A 20,336-nucleotide genomic window follows, 5' to 3' on the forward strand; every position below is an offset into this window, starting at 1 on the left:
TGAGAGCTTTTTAAATATTCTAGATACCAGTCCTTTGTCAGCTACATGATTGGCAAATATGTTCTCCCAGGCTATAGTTTGTCTTTTCATTTTCTTATCAAAGTCTTTCACAGACCAAAAGTTTTTAATTTTTGTGAAGTCTATTTACTAATATTTTTAATGGATCATGTCCTTGGTTAAGTCTGAGAACTCTTTGCTTTGCCCCCAGATGCCAAAGATTTTCTTCTGTGTGTTTTTTTTTCTTTAAAAGTTTTATAGTTTTGCCTGGCCAGTGTGGCTCAGTGGTTGCACCAAGAGGTCACCCATTTAATTCCTGGTCAGGGAACATGCCCAGGTTGTGGGCCAAATCCCCAGTGGGGAGCATGCCAGAGGCAGCCAACTGATGTTCTGTCTCATCGATATTTCCATCTCTCTCTCTCTCTCTCTCTCTCTCTCTAAAATCAATAAAGAACAATTTTTTTTTAAGTTTTGGAGTTTTACATTTAAATCCATGCTCCGTTTTGAGTCAGTGTTTACATAAGGTGTGAGATTCAGTTTAAGGTTTTTTTAAGTCTTTTTTTCTTTTTTGGCTTATGAATGTCCAATTGCTCCAGCACCATTTGTTGAAAAAAATCATCTTCCATTAAGTTTCTTTTGCACCTTTGTCAAAAATAAGTTGGGATATTTGTGTGGGTATATTTCTGGGTTCTCTGTTCTGTTACACTGAACAAATTTCATTGGCACCCACAAATACCACAGTCTTGGTTACTGAAGCTGTACACAATCTGCTTTTTTAAATACAATCCACGTTTATGGGATTTATTTTCATGTCAGCAATATAGATCTATAACATCATTTTTTTTAGCTCTACTATACAATTTATTTAACTAATACTTGGTTGTGCATTTAGGTTTCTATTTTTTGTCCTTATACTATAAATAATAGTGCTGAGGATGTATTCTTGTGCATATATCTATTTGTCCTTTTCCAATTATTTTCTCATAATAAATTGCTAAAATGGAATAGCTAGATCAATAGCTAGGGTGAACAGTGTTAAATTTTTGTTTGTTCCCATTTAGGACTTTAAGTAATCTGGAATTTATTTTTGTAGATGGTGTCAGGTAGAAAACAAATTTTCTGTTTTACTTAATGCTAAGCCAGTTATCCCAGTAGTATTTAGTGGATATGATGCTAACCCTGTCATATATGAAGTTTATATATATGCTTGAATTTATTTCTAGTCTCTGTAGTCCTTTGATCTGTTTGTCCCTGTGCCTGTACTATCCTGTTTCAATTATCAAAGCTCTATAAATAAGACTTTGGTGGGGGGCGGGGGTGAGGGGTGGAGGGGGCGGGGGGGCGGGGAGGCAATTCTCTTCTCTTCTTTTCTTCATAGTTGTATTTTGTCAATTCCCTTGAAACGCCTATGGGTTGTTTTTTTTTCAAGTATACTGAATTTATAAATCATTAGATAAATTTAGAAACAAGTGTTTCCATCCATGAACCTAGGATATCTTTGCATTTTTAAAAATCTTCAGTACTGTTCTAAAAATTACTCCATAAAGTTTTGCACTTGGTTTGTTTGATGTACGTTTAGATACCTTGTGGTTTTGGTTACCGTTATGAATCAACTTTTTCCTATTCTCTTTTTTTTTTTTTGAAATAGTTGTTCTCATCTCATTCTGTGATGGTTGGCAAGTCTTTGTCTTTCATCATGTTTTCAAAAATAGACTTTACTTTTTAGTGAAGTTTTAAGTTCACAGAAACAGTGAGCAGAAAGGACACAGAGTTCCCCTATACCTCATGCCCCCACACATGCACAGCCTCCCTGTCAACATCTCAGAGTGGTGTATTTGTAATCAATGAACCTACGTTGACACAGCATTGCTACCTAACGTCCATAGTTGACATTAGGGATCACTCTTGGACATTTTATGGTTTAGGACAAATGTGTAACATGTACTCCCCATTATAGTGTCCTACCGAGTAATTTCACTGTCCTAAATCCTCTGTGCTCCACCTGTTCACGCCTCCCTTTCCCTAACCCCTCACAACCACTCATCTTTTTACTGTCTCCATGGTTTCGCCATTTCCAGCATGCCATATAGTTGAAATCATACAGTGTGTAGCCTTTTTAGATTGGCTTCTTTCACTTAGTAACATGCATTTAAGGTTCTCCCTCAACTTTTCGTGGTTTGATAGTTCATTTCTTTTTAGCAGTGAATAGTATTCCATTGTCTGCATGTTCCACGGTTTGTTTATCCACTCGTCTACTGAAGGACATCTTGGTTGCTTCCAGGTTTGAGTAGTTAATGAGTAACACTGCTACAACCATCACTGTGCAGGTGTTTGTAAGGATGCCAGTTTTCAACTCCTTTAGATGACTATTAAGGAGCATGATTGCTGGTATGGTATGGTAAAAGCATGTTTAGTTTTGTAGGAACTCACCAAACTGTGTGCCAATGTGGTTGTACCATTTTGCATTCCCACCAGCAATGACTAAGAGCTCCTGTTGTTCCATATCTTTGCCAGAATTTGTTGCCAGTGTTCTGGATTTGGGCCATTCTGATAGGTATGTAGTGGTATCTCATTGTTGTTTGAGTTTGCATTTCCTTGATGACATGATGTGTAGCATCTTTCCATAAACTTGTTCGCCATCTGTAACTCTTATTTGGTGAGGTGTCTGTTAAAGTCTTGGACCCATTTTTTATTCGGGTTGGGGTTTGATTTTTGATTATTTATGTACAGGGTGGGGCAAAAATAGGTTTATAGTTGTTTATGTGGAAAATAATACAATAATTAATAAATAATTACGCAAAAGTAAACTCTGCTTTTGCATACTCACAACTATAAACTTACTTTTGCCCACCCTGTATTTTGGATAACAGTTCTTGTTCAGATATGCCTTTTGCAGATATTTCCTTCCAGACTGTCATTTGTCTTCTTCTTCACTTACATTGTCCAAGGGCAGCAGATTTTAACTTTCATGAAGTTGAACTTACTTTTTTATCTTTCCGTTATGGAATTAGGCCTTTGGTGTTATATCTAAAAACTCATGCCATTCCCAAGGTCATGTAAGTTTTCTCCTATTCTCCTCTAGGAAGTTCATAGTTTTGCATTTTGCAAATTGATTTCATTTCTGTGAAAGGTGTAAGGTCTGCGTCTGGGTTTATTTTTTTACACTTGGATGTCCGTTTGTTCCAGCATCATTTGTCGAGAAGACTGTCTTTGTTCTCGTGGATTTCCTTTGCTCTTGTAACAAAGATCAGTCGCCGGTGTTTGTATGGGCCTATTTCTAGGTTCTTAATTGCGTTGGTCTACTTGCCTGTTGTTTCACCAACACCACACACTGCCTTGATCGCGGCAGCTTTATGCCGAGTGTGGACATCAGGTGGTGTCAGTCCGCTAACCTGGTTCTTCTCCTTCAGTATTGTGCTGGCTGTTCTGGGTCTTTCCCTCTCCATGTAAACTTGAGAATGTTTGTAATACATCATGTGTCAATAGTAGCTATTTTGTCTCTATGTTACCAACTCAAATAGCTCTTTTCCCCTCATTTCATTTTATTGCCATGATCTTGCAATGTAACATTGACTGATATCATTGATAGTTGGCATTCTTATTTAGTCCCTGAGTTTGAGTTTAACTAAGCATAATGTTTTCTGAGTAGAAAAGTAATATGAGCAAACAAGATTGTTTTAGAGAAAAGCAAAGACATTTTTCTCCCACAGCCCAAACAAATTTGCAAAGCAATCTAGGGACAAAAATAACCAACAAGTTGTGTTTTACAATATTCAAAGAATTCAAATAGAGAAGTACTAGAGATCCTGCCTGTTTCACCCCACTCTCTCATTGCTTGAGTTGGCACTGAGAGGGGATGAAAAATAAAAGTGACAAGGTACCAGAGAGGCTAAGGCACAGGCATTGCATTCATTCCTTTAGCAGATTCTAATTTGGCACCTGCTGTATGCCAGGTACTGTGTAAGGTGTGAGAATACAAAGGTGAGCAAGGACAAATATGCTTTATAAATAAAAAACATTAATAGCCCATGGCTGTCTGAAAAAGGAAAATGTATTACCGTAGAGTTAGGAGGTGATAAAATGGAAAACTATTAAGTACAGCCTTAATTAAAAAGAGTTCCAGCTGTAGATTGGTACGTTCTGTGTGCTTGTTGTTGGATTTTAAAACTATTTTTAGGGGTGTTTTTTTTTAAAGAAGAAAAAGAAGCTGGTAAACATCTAATAAAAAGTATAAATAAATAGTTGGTGCATCTGTGGCTTGACAGAGGAATGGATTACCCTAATATATTATGTCTTGTAGTAAAATTGCTAATTAGGGCTCAGGTGGTCATAGCAGATTTATGTCTTACTGCAAAGGGTTATTAAAATAAGAATTAGTATAAAGAAAAAGTGTTGTTGTTTTTTTTGTTTCAGCTCACCATACAAACAGAAATTAAAGTAATAGCCAATCAATGAATTCTATAAATGATTCAAGGCTCTAGCTTAGTGAAAAATCCATTTTGTTGTCATCTTCTCAGAGGCCATTAGGATGTGCCTTTAACAGCTTCCTCCTCTAACTGCTAACCTTAGCGAATGTGAATAGCATTCTAAGGCTTCACAAGCTTTTTAAAACTATCCAGATATCCTTGCATGTCTTCCTTTGTTGGATTGCTAATTCTGCTGCTAATAGTGGCTGATTCGACTCTTGGGGGATATGTTTCTTCCCTTTCCAGGGACTTCACCGCCAAAGCACTTTTAGTCCTGTTGTCCTCAGATCACGCGGACCTTGTGTACGGCAGGCAGGCTTCTGTCTCTGGATAGCCAGAGACCCCATGTCGGTAACTCTCTTCGGCTTTTCTGTTTCACTCTCTCTGCTTAGCCCATGGCGAGTTAAGTGTTTTAAAACTACATATCTGGGATGTTAATGTTTGGGAAAGAAAGAAGGTGTTCTAGGCTCTGTTTATGCCATTACATGTCTCTGTGACCTTAGCCAAGTGATTCCACTTTGTATGGGGTGGGGGTGGCGGGGATCTAGGAACCTTAGATATTCCTTCCAGCTCTAACAATTCATTATAACAACGAATGTGTTCACTCATTACCTTCATTATCCTTAGTGGAGCTACTACCCTGGGCATATTTGTTTCAGGACTCTTTTAGGTGTGAGTGATAGAAAAACTGGAAACCAGAAAGGAGGTCCATTGGCTCAGAGGATCTATGGGGTTCAACAATCTCCGCAGAAAGACAGCAACTCTTTGCTAGTAGGCCCAGCAGAAGTCTTGGTGGGGACCTGGTTGGAGGTAGGAATACCTACCTCCGCAGCAGTGGAAGCAGTGGGGTAGGGGAGGATGGGGGACAGGGGTGGGAAAGAGATTAGGTCAGCGTCACACAAGGCGCATGGGGGAGGCGGGAGCAGGCAGGCACGGCTTGGCTCGCCAAGAACACCGGCGGAAGGGGAAGGGCTGCTGCTCACCAGATGTATTTGCAGCAAGCGCAAGCGTTTCTACCGACCCAGCCTGAGCCTCGGCGAGGAAGTGCTGTGCCTGGGATCACTCAGGCTAGAAAGTCCGCAGGCGGGATGCACACCAGGTTCTCCACTCTCAGTCTCCAGTTCCTCCAGCCGCACCGCGCCCCCTTCCTTACTTGTAACCTTCTGGATTACGAGGGTAAAGATGTGATTTGTGAAAAGGCCTTCACATTTCCCACTTTAGTTCCTGGAAAGGGAAAAGAACAGAGTGGCAACTCAGAAACGTTCAAGTGGTGGATGGCAGCATATCTTTTTTGCTCTCTAAAGTAAATCAGCCAGGCACTGAGGTTAAAGTGTGTTTTTTGTGTGCTAAGATATTTTATTATTTCTTTAACATATTAAAATACATCTCTGTATTGTTGCTCAGTGGTTAGAGCATTGGCCCATGCACTAAGGGGTTGTGGGTTCAATTCCCGATCAAGGGCACATGCCTGGGTTGCAGGTTCAGTCTCCGGCCCCAGTCGGGGTGTGTGTGGGAGGCAGCCAGTTAATGTGTGTCTCTGTCTTTCTCTCTCCCACACCTTCCTTCATTCCTCTCTCTCTGAAAAGCAATGAAAAATATAGCCTCAGGTGAGGATCAACAAATATATATATGTGTGTGTGTGTGTGTGTGTATGTGTGTGTGTATATATATATACATATAATAGTATGAAATGGTTTACCTGTTGCATTTAGTTTCGGCTTTATATAAATGTTATTCTTAATGGACCAAATGTTATTTTTAATGGGCTCGAAAGGATAAGAGAGCAGTCAGTGTTTCACATGGGAGGTCAGTGGTTTCTCCTCGACATCCTATTGCTTGATCATCTTTGCTTGAGTCCTGTATTCAAGCTTCACTAGGCATTGGACTGTGAGTATGATTCCAACAACCTGGTTACTGCTGTTGGCCATATAATGAGCTCTGTGTATGTAACACATTCAAGGGGGTAACCCTGGGCCTGGTAATCATGGTGGGCCCACCAGGCAAGTTGAGGGTCTTTTACGACCCTGGGACTCTGGTGAAATTCCCAGCTTTTAAGATCTACTGTTAGTAACAATCACTGGTCACCAATAATGCTTTTTAGGAAATTTTAGCAGTCCTAGCTCCCCTTCTTAAGTTTATGTATGTAAGACTGGGGAAGTCAAATGTGGACGGGAAGCTTTGTCTAAGGTTTGAGGTCTGATGCAGTGGAAGAGAGAGTCTCCTTCAGGGCAGGAGCATTCTGAGGAAAAGATTTTCATGTCACTTTGTCATGAGAAATGAAATGGATTGATTATTTTTAACAGTAGAAAATAAGTCTTTTGCTTTTGCACATTTAGAAGAAAAAAATAATCATTAAACCTATGGAATTTCTCTGGCTTTTATGATGCTCTAAAGTTTTAGTTTTTTCACTTCTCGGTCTTTTGGCTAAGATCAAGCATAGGTATCTGTTCTTCTCAGTTTCAATTTTTAGTTTTAATTTTCAGTTAACAGATTCTTCTTTTCACTTGCACCATGTTTGACTTGACCCTTATACTTTTGCAAACACCACTCATATATAGAGGGTTGCATAATATAATGGGATTTTAGAGATGTTAATAAAATTAAGGGCCAGCAAAAAACAGACTCACATTCTAGTACAATTGTTGGTATCTCAAACTCCTTCTACCTTTTGGGTTGTTGTGATAATTTTTTATTGAAAAAAAAAATGTAAATGTTCTTAAAAGCTATAGTGATTGTCCCTTGAATGGTTTTTCCATCTAATCTCTGAGTGTTCATGTAATGAATGTTGGAGCTAAAAAATACTAGTTAAAAATGGCAGACGACTGTTGGCTCTATTTTAAGTAGTTATGATATTGTGCTTAATTTTGGGTGATACTTTCAACCACTTAACTTTTTCTGTGTCTTTCACTGTCTGTCCTCAAAGAATGCACCTTGTTCTCGCTGATATTTCCACATGGTTTGGTTTTTTTGTCTTTTTCTTCTCCTTATCCACCCCCTGGATGCTCAGCTGGCCGGCGGCCACCACTCCCGTTTGTGGTCAGCACATAGCTACACTGATTGTCCTGCAACCCCACTGACGGTGGAACTGAGCATTTGTTAATCAACTACATTCTGGTCTTCCCTGGTCTAGGATGTTTTCCCTAGAAGAGAGGGCTTTATCTAACACCACACCGATTGTTGACGTTCATAACATCTCTCTCCTTCTCTCTCCTTCTCCCGTGCTATAATAACCCCTTGTCCTAACACTTCCCAAGGCTGTCCTGTCCCTGCTTGTTAACAGAGTTTGTACATTCACATCCCATCCAGCAATCAATTCAGTGGTTGACAGGTTGTATCTTCCTTTTTTATTTTAATGACATAAAACCATAATAAGAGTCTTGAAACTGTAATCCCCAGTGTAGTGAGAAGTTAGAGGATACTTGAAAATGTAAAATTCTTAAAACTGAGAAAATAATAGCATTCGTAAAGCCCAGGAACAATGGAAAATGCACGCAGCAGATGCTCCGTAAATTTTTCCCAACTCTCCCACTGGGATGCAAAGAAAATTGCCTTTAAAAAAAAAAATCCCGTGGCACTGTCTTTTGTAATTAGAGCTATTAAGTGAAATGATAAATAACCGTTCAATGACATACTATAAAAGCAAATAGCCCTTTGCCCTGATTTCTCCTGAACAGCGAGCGAGAGGGCTGAGGGTATCCGTATAGGAAGTTGGTTGGACGCCTGCAACCCTGAGGATTGTTCAGAATTTAGGCAATCAGAGAGCAAGGCAAGACGATTGCCTTGTTCATCCTTCAACGTGGTCATGTGTATTAAGATAGTAAATAGAACTGATCTGCCGAGGAGGTGAGTAATTATAACCGCAACAGAGTAGACTCGAGAATGCACGGTTTTTGAGGCCTTTGTTTTCAAAAATGTGCTGCAGGGCATGTGGGTGACAGTATGTAGTGCTTATTAGACAAAGGTAATTATCTCTCTAAATGGGATTTTGTTCCTGTTTTAGAGAATCAGATACTAGGAAGGAGATGAGCACTGAAATGTGAGGGCGCACAGGCCAGAAACTGTGTGGTCCTGTGTGGTCCAGGACAGTGATTCCACATCATTGCCTGTGTTTCGTAAATGTTGCCGAGTCCAGAGAACCGGTTTCCTGGGTTCGGAGCGGAGGGGTGGGGGTAAGGCTGGAGAAAGGCATGAAAGGGAGGATCTCATTTCCTGTTTGAGTGCTGAAAAAACAGCTTCTAGCGTGGCAGCTCCTGGGACCATATTTTCTGTGAGGAAACTAAATGAGTATAATGAGTGTACCCTGTGCATAAATTCAATATTAGTTCTACACCCAAGGTCAAATGAAAGTTAATGACCATTTGCACACCAGAGATCTGAAACCCACATTTTACTTCTTTCTCATAATGATGGGAAAGGAGAGCAATTTATATTTAAATTGATTTAAATTTCAAAGCATAAACACAGAGATCTCCCGGTACCCCTTTTTCCGCAGTGAAGCTTCTTGGCAGGGCTCAACTTCCCTAACAAATTAAGCCCCATCCCATTCCAGCTCCCCAGTGTGGACAGTGTTTTGTTGTCTGTGGAACTGCCCTGTTCCCACCCTGCTGGGTAAGTGACACCAAATCTGCAGCCAGCAATGCAATCCAGGCCACTTTCTGTAATGATTTAGGTTTTGCATTTGTTGAGCTAATTAGCTGATTGAGGTAACTAATAGGTGTCTTTAATGCCCTGTTGACTGGGCAACTTTCCGGCTAAGGCTGCCAGCCCAAAGGTTCCTGGGCTTCTGGGGAGTGGGAGCTGCTTCCCGGATGAACATATGATAAATGCCACCCAGCGTCTGGACTGCAGCCCGGGAGGCTGATATGCTATTTACCAAGTGCTCCGAAAAGACATGTGTCCTCTTACATCCTGTGCCTGTCTGTTCGGTGTGTTTGAATAAAAGTTTACATTTGAGGGGTGTGTGAGGGCAGCGGGAGGGTTGATCTAAAACCTACTTCCACAATTTAGAATTCTGTGCCTGCTTCTCTGTACATCCCGAAGGTACAAAAAAGTAATCTGTCGATGTTTAAAAGCATTAAATAGAATATTTAAGGAAATATTGAAGGAGGTGATCAGATAATGAAAAAGAAAGCTAGACTCATGGCTAAAATCATCACTCTTATGAACTAAAATATTCCTTAAGAAGAAGCATCCTGGCCATATGCTGTTTTTATAAAGTTATGAAATTCTGCCGTCTGGTAAACACAGTCTCCTCCCCGAACCCAGCGCCTTAGGCTCGGAGTCAGGAAATCTGACTCCCACGCTAGGCTGCGTTCACTCTGGTAAGTACTGGCTTCCCTCACCCTGCTCCCATTTTTTTTATAAAAGGAAGAGGTCAGGGTTGATGACTAGGGAGCCCTGCTCAGCCTACAGGTCAGGTCCCCAGCACAGAGTGCTAGGCAGCTTTATTTTTCTTAATCATACATTGCTCTCTCTTCATTAGGAATGATAACACCTGCTTGTTTAATTTGCTTGTGGAACTTTTTTCATTTCGTCGACTTTTGTCCTAAGTGAAAGTCTACCAAAGACCCTCTTCCCCCCATACAACTCCCTCCTCCCCCACCCCCCGCACACTCCTGGGAACATTTTCTGCTGTCATTTGTATTGAGAAGTAAGAGCTATCAAGGGAAATCCTTGTCTTGGCCATATGACCCAGCTATTGCCCATCATTCGTCACATTAAAAGTCTAATTGTATAAACAGCCATGAAAATGGAGCTGTTCTTGGTAAAACTGAAAATGACATGAACACATGTGTGTGAATATAAGTAAGTAATGATCCCTGGTACATAACACAAAGCACATAACTTGATTCAACTGGATTCTGCCAAAGTAAGTGATGCTGTTTTGATAAAAGTGAAATTTACTATTATTATTTCCATTGATGTGACACATGAATACGTAACATCTGATCATTTCTAAATCAGACATTTCTTTAAAAGGGGGCTAAACAGCCCTGGCGGGTTTTGCTCAGCAGTTAGAGCATCGGCCTGCGGTCCAGAGAGACCCGGGTTCAGTTCCCGCTAAGGGCATGTATCTCAGTTGCAGTTTGTCCCCGGCCCTGGTCGGGTCATGCGGGTGGCAACCACTTGATGTGTCCCTATCACGTTGATGTTTCTCTCTTCCTCTCTCTCCCTCCCACTGTATCTGGACAAAGAATGGAAAAAGGTCCTCGGGTGAGGATAAAAAATAAAATAAAATAAAAAAATAAAGGGGACTGAACGAACCATGGTTCTAGCTATTTGCATTTTTCAGATAGGCTGCAAAAATACTTCATTTTAATACTGCACCCAGTGATTGCAATCTGTTTTTGGAATGAGAGCAGTGATAGGAATTTTGACCCTGGAGTCAGCAAAGCTTCGCATTATAGAACTTCCATTTGAACAGTATCTTTTGACATAAGTGTTTTTGTTTGGAGAATAGGAAGATGGATACATACTTTTTAAAATAATCCTGGGTTTCTTTCTGTAAAGCTACATCAAAATTCCTCCTTGACTAAACACAATTTTGTTTTCCTAAAGCCGTGACCCTCAGATCGAATTTGCATAGCACTCTCCCGCAGTATTTGGTAAAGGTGCTAACCCCTGCCCTGCCCCATTTCCCCATTAAGTTGGATGGAGGCCCTGGCATCTGAATTTCTGACCACCTTCACCCCTAGGTGATTCAGCTGCCAGCTTTGACAGACACATTCCAAAGTCTGTGTGATTTGCATTCTGGGAGAGCCAGCTGGTGTTTTATGAAGGGTGTTGGTCTAATGAACCAAGCATGGTAGAGGGAATCAAAAATATTATACTTCTGCCACTCACTCATTTATTGGACAGCTGCCTAACTTTTCAGTGTTTCTCTACCTGAAAGGAGATTTTTCTCATGGGAATGATAACAGAATTTTTATAAGTTTTCATGGCATTGGCAGTAAAAGCTTTAAAAATGATGAGAATTGTTACCAAGTTTTATTTGGCGGGCAGACTCAGGAACAAGCAAGCATTCTCAATGAAGGGTCTGTACTAAACTTAGCAGGAAGACGTTTCGGGGGAGGGGAGTGGTATGCACCAGCTTAAAGGGAAGTGACTTTAGCCCTGCTCAAAATAAATACACCTGGACAGAAGCCGCGTGCTTGTAAATTGTGGGCGGATCCCCAGTCTTGTCTGGTTCTCTTTTGCCAAAAAGTGCCTATCTTCTATCTGTTGAAAATGCAAACATTTAATAAAAATGAAGCATTCACTTTAAGGCCTATCAAGATCAGTGGAGGAAGCTTACACCTTATCCTGTTATTGTTTTCTGGTAGAAGAAAGGACTGACAAATCTGAGATTGGGGTTATCTGTGTATCCTTAGGAACAGATGGTAGTTTTTAGCAATGCTGCCAGTTTCCCTCCACTCGAACTGCAATAGGCAGCAAAGCCTGACAGATACAGTTGCCAACTTAGTTTTATATGTTCTTACTTTCTTCATTTCGATTTTCAGCTTTGTTTTCATGTGTTTAAAAGACCCATTTCTATATTTTATTTCCGAAGGTGGATCTAAGTGCAGGACTTTCTCCTCTTTCTAAAGGGGAACTTATACAGCGAACACCAATTTATCACAATTAGTAAGAGAACAAACTCCTCCATCCTTCATTGAAGCCCATTAAGTGAGACCGGAGGTTGTTGATAAGCCCGGCCAGGACACCTCTTGCTGGCGGTGGAGGTGGGCGGAGGAAGGGGGCGGGCCTCGTCCCAGCAACCTGTGGTCCCTAGGAAGTGGTATGGCTACCTTGTCTGGTCAGCAGGGAAGGGGCACATTCCATCATCAGGCCTGTAGTGTTGGAGCCACACACCTAGACTATGGGCTCGATCACTGGGCACCCCAAACTCATCACGGAAATTAACAAAGAGTGTAGAATTCAGGCTTAGCATTTGTACCTGAATCCCAGTTATTGACATTGCTTCATTTTGCTGGTATCATTAGGCCTGAATGAGTCAACTAATTTCAGGGTTAGTCTTGTAACCAACTGGACAGTGTCATCAAAAGATCACATTTATTTGAGTGGTCCAGGGCCCTCCAAGGGAATTTTCCTGGGACCTGCCCTAGTACAGTTTATAATTACCTTGATATTTCAAGAAGAAAGCCAGACAATAAAATAATCTGTATTTTGTCTATTTTATGCGAAAATTTAAAAAAATATATATCCTTGCACTTATGTGAGGGGAAATAGTGGCTCAGAGCCTTTGGCATGGATATGAAACATAGTTTGGGCTAATAGACAATGCTGTAGCATAACTTTTTTTTTTTCCAAATATATTTTTGGCTTAGTTTGTTATCTGATAACTCTTATGAGATTGTTTTATCTCATGAGCCATTAAAGCACTTAACTCTGATACTCAAAAATGGTAATATAGCAGGTTCTCAAAATTATTCACTACACTGAAATGTAGATGGGAAATGCTGTGTTCTTTATTTTTGACAACTGTGCTGTGGTCCTCACAAGCTGCTACCCACTGCCAGTGAGCAGTATTTTAACTGTTTCTGATTTGAATTCTTTTTGTGAAAAATGGGCTGCTCAGAACGTTGCTCCTGCCTGGGCCTAGTTTAAATCCTCCCTCTTGGATCACTCAGTCCCTGGCATGGGAGGGTCCTGGAGCCCTACAGTGCCTTAGGCTCCTCCGCTGCCTACTATACTAGTCCCTGCTGCCCCCAAGGACCCACAGTGTCAGTCAGGGGCCCCTCCCAGCTGGGTTAGGATCTCTCGGCCCTCCTGGCTGTCCTGCCGTACTGCCTCTTGCTTGGGTTGTCAACCCCTGTCACAGGCTCCATCCAGCCTCTCCCAAATTTTTTTTTTCCTTTTTGTTATCCTCTCCCGAGGACATTTTTTCACTTTTTGTTCAGATAGAGTGGGAAGGAGAGAGAGAGAGAGAGAGAGAGAGAGAGAGAGAGAGAGAGAGAGAGAAACATCGACGTGAAAGGGACACATAGAGTGGTTGCCACCTGCATGACCCAACCAGGGCCGGGGACACTGCAACCGAGGTACATGCCCTTAGCGGGAACTGAACCTGGGTCTCTCTGGACCTCAGGCTGATGCTCTAACCGCTGAGCCAAATCGGCCAGGACCTCTCCCACTTTTGTGAGGGTTGGCTCCTTTGCTGGTCTTTGTCCCCAGAGCAAGAAAAAATGTCTGAGTCCTTGCAAACTTCCCATCCTGGGAAAGAAGAACAACTCGGGAAAAATAAGCTGTGTGCCCTGACCAGTTTTGCTCAGTGGTTAGAACGTCAGCCTGCAGTCCAGGGAGACCCGGGTTCAGTTCCCGCTAAGGGCACGTACCTCAGTTGCAGTTTGTCCCCGGCCCTGGTTGGTCGTGCGGGTGGCAGCCACTCGATGTGTCCCTTCCACATCGATGTTTCTCTCTTCCTCTCTCTCCCTCCCACTCTATCTGAACAAAAAATGGAAAAGTATCCTCAGATGAGGATTTAAAAAAAAGAAAGAAAAATAAGCTGTGCATCTGGCCTCCCCTAGCCTTACTGTGCTCACTGCTGATCTACTGTGAGTGTGCTGGGCCCCACGTGAGGGGGGCAGACTTCCAGGCCGTCTCCTCTGTGTGCCAAGGCTCAGTCTGGGCATACATTTCCACTCCCGCCCTCAGGGTCCTCACCTGAGCCAAAGCCCAGCCAGGAAGATCGGGCCCACAGCTCTAAGCTTCCATCTCTGGCGCCTCTTTACCTGTCTCCTCCCCACACCACTTGGAGCAAGTTGGGGACGGCCTTGAGATTTCCTAGCACATTACCTTCTGACTGCCTCCTCGAGGGGAGACAGTCTGCAGCTTAGCTCTCCCAGGAGAGAAGGACCAGAGCCGAGCTCCCAGAGCTGGCTCCCGGTGAAGGAAACTAATGTTTCTCTACAGGCTTTGCTCTTTCAAGCCTGTCTTGCTACAGAATTCTACCTTGGATGTCAGAGGACAAATAATGTCTTTGTTTTTGTATCCCTTGTCTTCCGTTCTACTTTAATAGGAGGTGGGTGTGATTAGAAAGAAGCTCCCATTCACAGTTGGAAATGCAAAAGTAAAAAGCACATTACCATATTTTGTCGTATAAATTAGCTTCTCTTCGCTGAGCATTTTACATCTATCCTTTCTGCCACAGGCCCGTCCTGTGGGGTAGTGCTTCTGATCACTCTCCTCTTGCTGGTCATGAAGTTGAAGTTTGGTGAGTTGATGTAACCTGACAAAGGTCATCTACTAAAAATATTGCAGGAAGGATGCAGAATGTGTAACAAAAGGAAATTATTTTAAATTCTAGCAGGTTAAAAAATGCACACACACACACGAAAGATCAATGAAACCAAGAGCTGGTTCTTTGAAAAGATAAACGAGATTGATCAACCTTTAGCCAGACTCACCAAGAAGCAAAGACCTAAATAAATAAAATCAGAAATGAAATAGGTGAAGTAACAACTGACACCTCAGAAATACAAAAGATTGTAAGAAAATGCGATGTACAATTATATGCCAACAAATTGGACAACCTAAGTGAAATGGAAAATTTTTTAGAATCACCCAGTTTTCCAAAACTCAAACAGGAGGAGTCAGAAAACCTGAACATGCCAATAACACTAAGAAAATCAGTAAAAAATTATAAGCAGTAATCAACAAACTCCCAGCAAACAAAAGCCCTGGTCCAGAAGGCTTCACAGGGGAGTTTGACTGAATATTCAAATAATATTCTTCTCAAATTATTCCAAAAAATTCAAGAGAAAAGAAGACTTTCAAGTTCTTTTTATGAGGCCAGCATTAATCCTAATTCCAAAACCAGATAAAGGCACTACAAAGAAAGAAAATTACAGGTCAATATCTCTGATGGACATTAGACACCAAAATCCTAGACAAAATATTAGCAAATCAGATCCAGCAATGTATTAACAAAATTATTCACCACAGCAAAGTGGGATTTATCTCAGGGATGTAAGGCTGGTATAATATTTGTGAATCAATAAATGTGATATACCACTTAAAATGAAAGCTAAAAATTATATGATCATTTCAATAGATGCTGAAAAAGCCTTTGACAATATCTAATACCCATTTTTGATAGAAACTCTCAGCAATGTGAGAATAAAAGGATCATACCTCAACATAATAAAGGCCATGTATGACAAACCTACGGCCAACATCATACTCAATGGGCAAAAACTAAAAGCATTTCCCTTAAAAACAGGAACGAGACAGGGGATGTCCGCTTTCACCACTCTTATTCAACATAGTATTGGAAGTCTTAGCCACAGTGATCAGACAAGAAGAAGAAAATAAAAGGCATTCGAATTGGAAAAGAGGAAGTGAAACTGTCATTGTTAATAGATGACATGATATTGTACAGAGAAAATCCTAAAGACTCCACCAAAAGGCTACTAGATTTAATAAATGAATTCAGCAAAGTAGCAGGATACAAAATTAATATCTAGAAATCGATGGCATTTTTTATATGCCAATAATGAACAATCAGAAAGGGAAACTATATATATATCCCATTTGTCATTGCAACAAAAAAAATGAAGATACCTAGGAATAAACCTAACCAAGGGGTAAAAGATCTATTCTCAGAAAACTACAGGACATTGAAAAAAGAAATAGAGGAAGATATAAAAATGTGGAAGCATATACCATGTTCATGGATTGGAGCAATCAACATCATTAAAATGTCCATACTACCCAAAGCAATCTTTAGATTCTATGAAATCCCTTTTAAAATACCAATGACATACTTCATAGATCTAGAACAAATACTCCAAAGTTTATATGGAACCAAAAAAGACCCCGAATAACTACAACAATCTTGAAAAAGAACAAAGTTGGAGGGATCACAATTTTAAATTTCAGGTTGTACTACAAAGCCATTGTACTCAAAACAGCCTAGTACTGGCACAAAAACAGGCAAATAGGTGAATGGCACAGAACAGAGAACCCAGAAATCTACTCAAGACATTATGCTCAATTGATATTTGACAAAGGAGGCAAAAGCATACAATGGAGTAAAGACAGTCTCTTCAATAAATGGTGTTGGGAAAACTGGACAGGTACATGCAAAAAAAAAATGAAACTAGACCACCAACTTACTCCATACACAAGAATAAATTGAAATGGATAAATGACTTACATGTAATTTAGTGAAACCACAAATTCTAGAAAACGTAGGCAGCAAAATCTCAGACATCACAAGTAACAGAATTTTCACCAATATATCACCAAGGGCAAGAGAAACAAAGAAAAAAAATCAATAAATGGGACTATATCAAACTAAAAAGCTTCTGCATAGCAAAAGAAACTAGCATCAAAATGAAAAGGGAACCCAACATATGGGAGAACATATTTGCCAACCATACATCAGTAAGGGGTTAATTTCCAAAATATATAAAGTACTCATACAACTCAACAAAAGGAAGACAAACAATCCAATTAAAAAATGGGCAGAGGGCCCTGGCTGGTTTGGCTCAGTGATTAGAGCATCAGCCTGCAGACCAGAGAGTACCGGATTCAGTTCCCGCTAAGGGCACGTACCTACCTCCGTTGCAGTTTGTCCCCGACCCCTCTCACATCAATGTTTCTCTCCCCCCCCCCCCCTCCACTCTATCTGAAGATAAATGCAAAAATGTCCTTGGGTGAGGATTAAAAAAAAAAATTTTTTTTAAATAGACAGAGGACCTGAATAGTCACATCTCCAAACAGGACATACAGATGGCCAAGAAACATATGAAAAAGTACTCAGTGTCACTAATCATCAGAGAGATGCAAATTAAAATGACTATGACTATGAGGTAATACCTCATACCTGCCAGAATGGCTACCATCAGTAAATCATCAAACAACAAGTGATTCCAAGGATGTGGAGAAAAGGGGACTCTAGTACACTGCTGGTGGGAATACAGACTGGTGCAGGCACTATGGAAAATAATATGGTGTTTCCTCAAAAAATTAAAAATGGAATTATTATTTGACCCAGTGATCCCACTTCTGGAAATATACCCTAAGAAGCCTGAAACACCAATCAGAAAGACTACATGTACCCCTATGTTCATAGCAGCACTATTTACAATAGCTAAGATCTGGAAACAGCCCAAGTGTCCATCAGTAGATGAGTGGGTAAAAAAAGCTGTGGTACGTATACACAATGGAATATTATGCAGCTATAAGAAAGAGAGATCTCTTACCCTTTGAGATGACATGGAGAACTGGAGAGTATTATGCTAAGGGAAATAAGCCAGTCAAAGAAATACAAGTACTACATGATCTCACTTATTTGTGGAATATAATGAACAAAATAAGCTGATGAACAAAATAGATCCAGAGCCATGGAAGGAGGGAACAGAATGACAAACCTCATGGGGGGCGGGGGCCGCAGGGATAAACCAAAGAACAAATATGCATATATGCATAACTAATAGACACAACAATGCGGTTACAGAGCAGGGAGAAGGGTGTAGTGGGGAAAAAGGATGGACATCTGTAGTACTTTTAGCAATAAAGATAAATTAAAAGAAATAAATAAATACATATGTTCTAGCAGGTTAGATTTAGAAGAGAGTTAAGGGAATTTTCAACTCCTTCCTGGCCTCCTCTTGGGCTGCCCACCCTCCATTAATGGATTGATTGATTGAACCAGTCCGTTGCTTGTGTTTGCAAACACCATGTCTCTTAGGGAGTACTTGGTGATTCTCCTGTCATGAATTCTGTGGTCAATACAAGGGGAAGATTTCGCGGTAGAGTTGCTGAAAATTTAGGAACAAAAAAAATGAAGAGCATCATGTGAGTGGCAGAAAGCTGTAATGTTATTTTTTTAATTAGATGCGAATCTACCATCAAACCTTCCTTAGCAAGGGAGTCTGTGTAGGCCTGAGCTGTTGTGTTTTCTGGTTTACAGTCCCAGAGGCAGATTTGTATAGCTGTGAAAAACAAATCCATAGACTCAGGTTCAGTTCTGCAGTAGCCACTTGCTGTGACTCAGCAACGTTCAGAGCCTCCTTTTTCTTCTTCTATGAATGGAGCTGAGGGCACATAGCTCTGGGGCTTGTTTGGTGGGTGGGGAGGGGAGTTAAATGAGATGGCATATACCTTATGGTTTCATGATGGCACATAATTAGGCTCAGAAGTCACTTTTCTTTTACCCCCTGGGTTAAAATTCTTTTAGTTTTAATTCCTGGGATAAATTATATAGAGTAATAGACTGCACTAGAATCTTTGAAATGCACACTTTGCAGTGTCGGAGCATCATTGCTGTTCATATCTTTTACTGTGTGATCATAGCAGATTCACCTGAACCTGTCCTCTTACCAGAACACATCTTTGAAATGCCCTTAAAAAGCGAATGCTTTTCTGTTTCTCAATTTAAAATGTTGAAAAAATTATAGCTAAGTTTAACTTGATTGTTTTTATTGAGGTTTTATTTTAGTTGGATCATGTACAAACCATCTTTGCATTAAAAGGAAACTTGTTTTGCCCTGGCTAGTTTGGCTCAGTGGTTAGAGGGTCTCGGGTTCCGTGCCCTGTCAAGGGCATGTACCTGGGTTGTAGGATTGATCCCTGGCTCTGGTTGGGGCACATTTGGCAAGCAACCTATAGATGTGTCTCTCTCACATCAATGTTTCTCTCCCCAGCCCCCTTCCTTTCTACTCTCTCTAAGAAAAAAAGGAAAAAATACCCTCGGGTGAGGACTAACAGAAAACAAAAAAGGAAACTTGTTTTGTTTGTTATTTTTCTGGTGCATTTCCTTATAAGGACAAACAAAATGGGCTATTGGGATCAAGCACGGATTAGTTCTTTATTACTCTGGCCTACAGAGCAAATATTTATGGTCTAATTAAAGGATTTGATACAGGATACATTTGCTCTGGTGGCATTCTTAGTCTTCTCTGTTGAATAACTTTTCCATGGTGCTGTACCCAACTTCAGGCCTCTGTGTCCTCACAGCCTGGATGTGTATTAAATGTTACTAAAAAAACAAACACCACTGTACAAATCTATTAAGAAGTGGAAGGAAAGGAAGTTTGGAGGGTCTCTGCTACAAGACAAAGACGTGGAACTGAATTGGAAGGCTGTCTGCCTTGGGGGGCATCCATCATGCAGTCAGCCGGCGGGGAGGCAGCCCAAATCTGCTCTCTGTGGCTGGAGCTGCCTGCAGCCTCCTGTGCAGTGTGTGGAGAATCTGGTGGGGCGGGGCGTTTGTCAGCGACCTCTGCCCTTAGCCTTCTCGCCATAGACTCTCCATGTTGTCTGGATGCTGTGACTTTTCAGAACATCAGCACACCACCATTCACATGTTAGTAAAAGTAATACATTTCTTTTGCGCAGCGCACATTTATTTGCTCTCTGTAAATCCATGGGTTGGGAAGCATGGTGAGAATTGGAAGGAAAGGGATGTACAGGAGCTTTTAAAAATAAATAGGTCATAGTGACCCTAATTTTCAAAGAGACTGAAGTCCTAGTAGGAAATTCAAGTCAGTTCTTAGGCTGTTTGCAATAAACCTCCTGTTTTCTGTCTTTTTTTTTATCCTCACCCGAGGACATTTTTCCATTTTGTGTTCAGATAGAGTGGGAGGGGGAGAGAGAGAGAGAGAGAAACATCAACGTGAAAGGGACACATCGAGTGGCTGCCACCCGCATGACCCAACCAGGGCCGGGAACAAACTGCAACCGAGATATGTGCCCTTAGCGGGAACCGAACCCGGGTCTCTCTGAACCGCAGGCCGACGCTCTAACCGCTGAGCCAAACCGGCCAGGGCCTGTTTTTTGTCTTTTTAGGCTCACTCCTGTTCAAGTCATTTAGACAGTTTAAAATTTCATAACATATTGGAGCAGATAAAGCATAAGGCCCGGGTATTT

At 41.1% G+C, this 20,336-nt stretch overlaps 1 protein-coding gene and 1 pseudogene across 2 annotated transcripts in view; both read left to right on the forward strand.

The window, feature by feature from the left end:
• Positions 1-20,336, forward strand: part of RAPGEF5 (Rap guanine nucleotide exchange factor 5) — a 232,836-nt gene that overhangs the window by 96,255 nt on the left and 116,245 nt on the right. The gene's annotated exons all lie outside the window — the stretch shown is intronic.
• On the forward strand, positions 6,868-6,978 carry LOC118620641 (annotated as a pseudogene).

The sequence above is a fragment of the Molossus molossus genome, unplaced genomic scaffold (genome assembly GCF_014108415.1).
Source record: "Molossus molossus isolate mMolMol1 unplaced genomic scaffold, mMolMol1.p scaffold_m16_p_7, whole genome shotgun sequence".
Taxonomy (NCBI): Eukaryota; Metazoa; Chordata; class Mammalia; order Chiroptera; family Molossidae; genus Molossus; species Molossus molossus.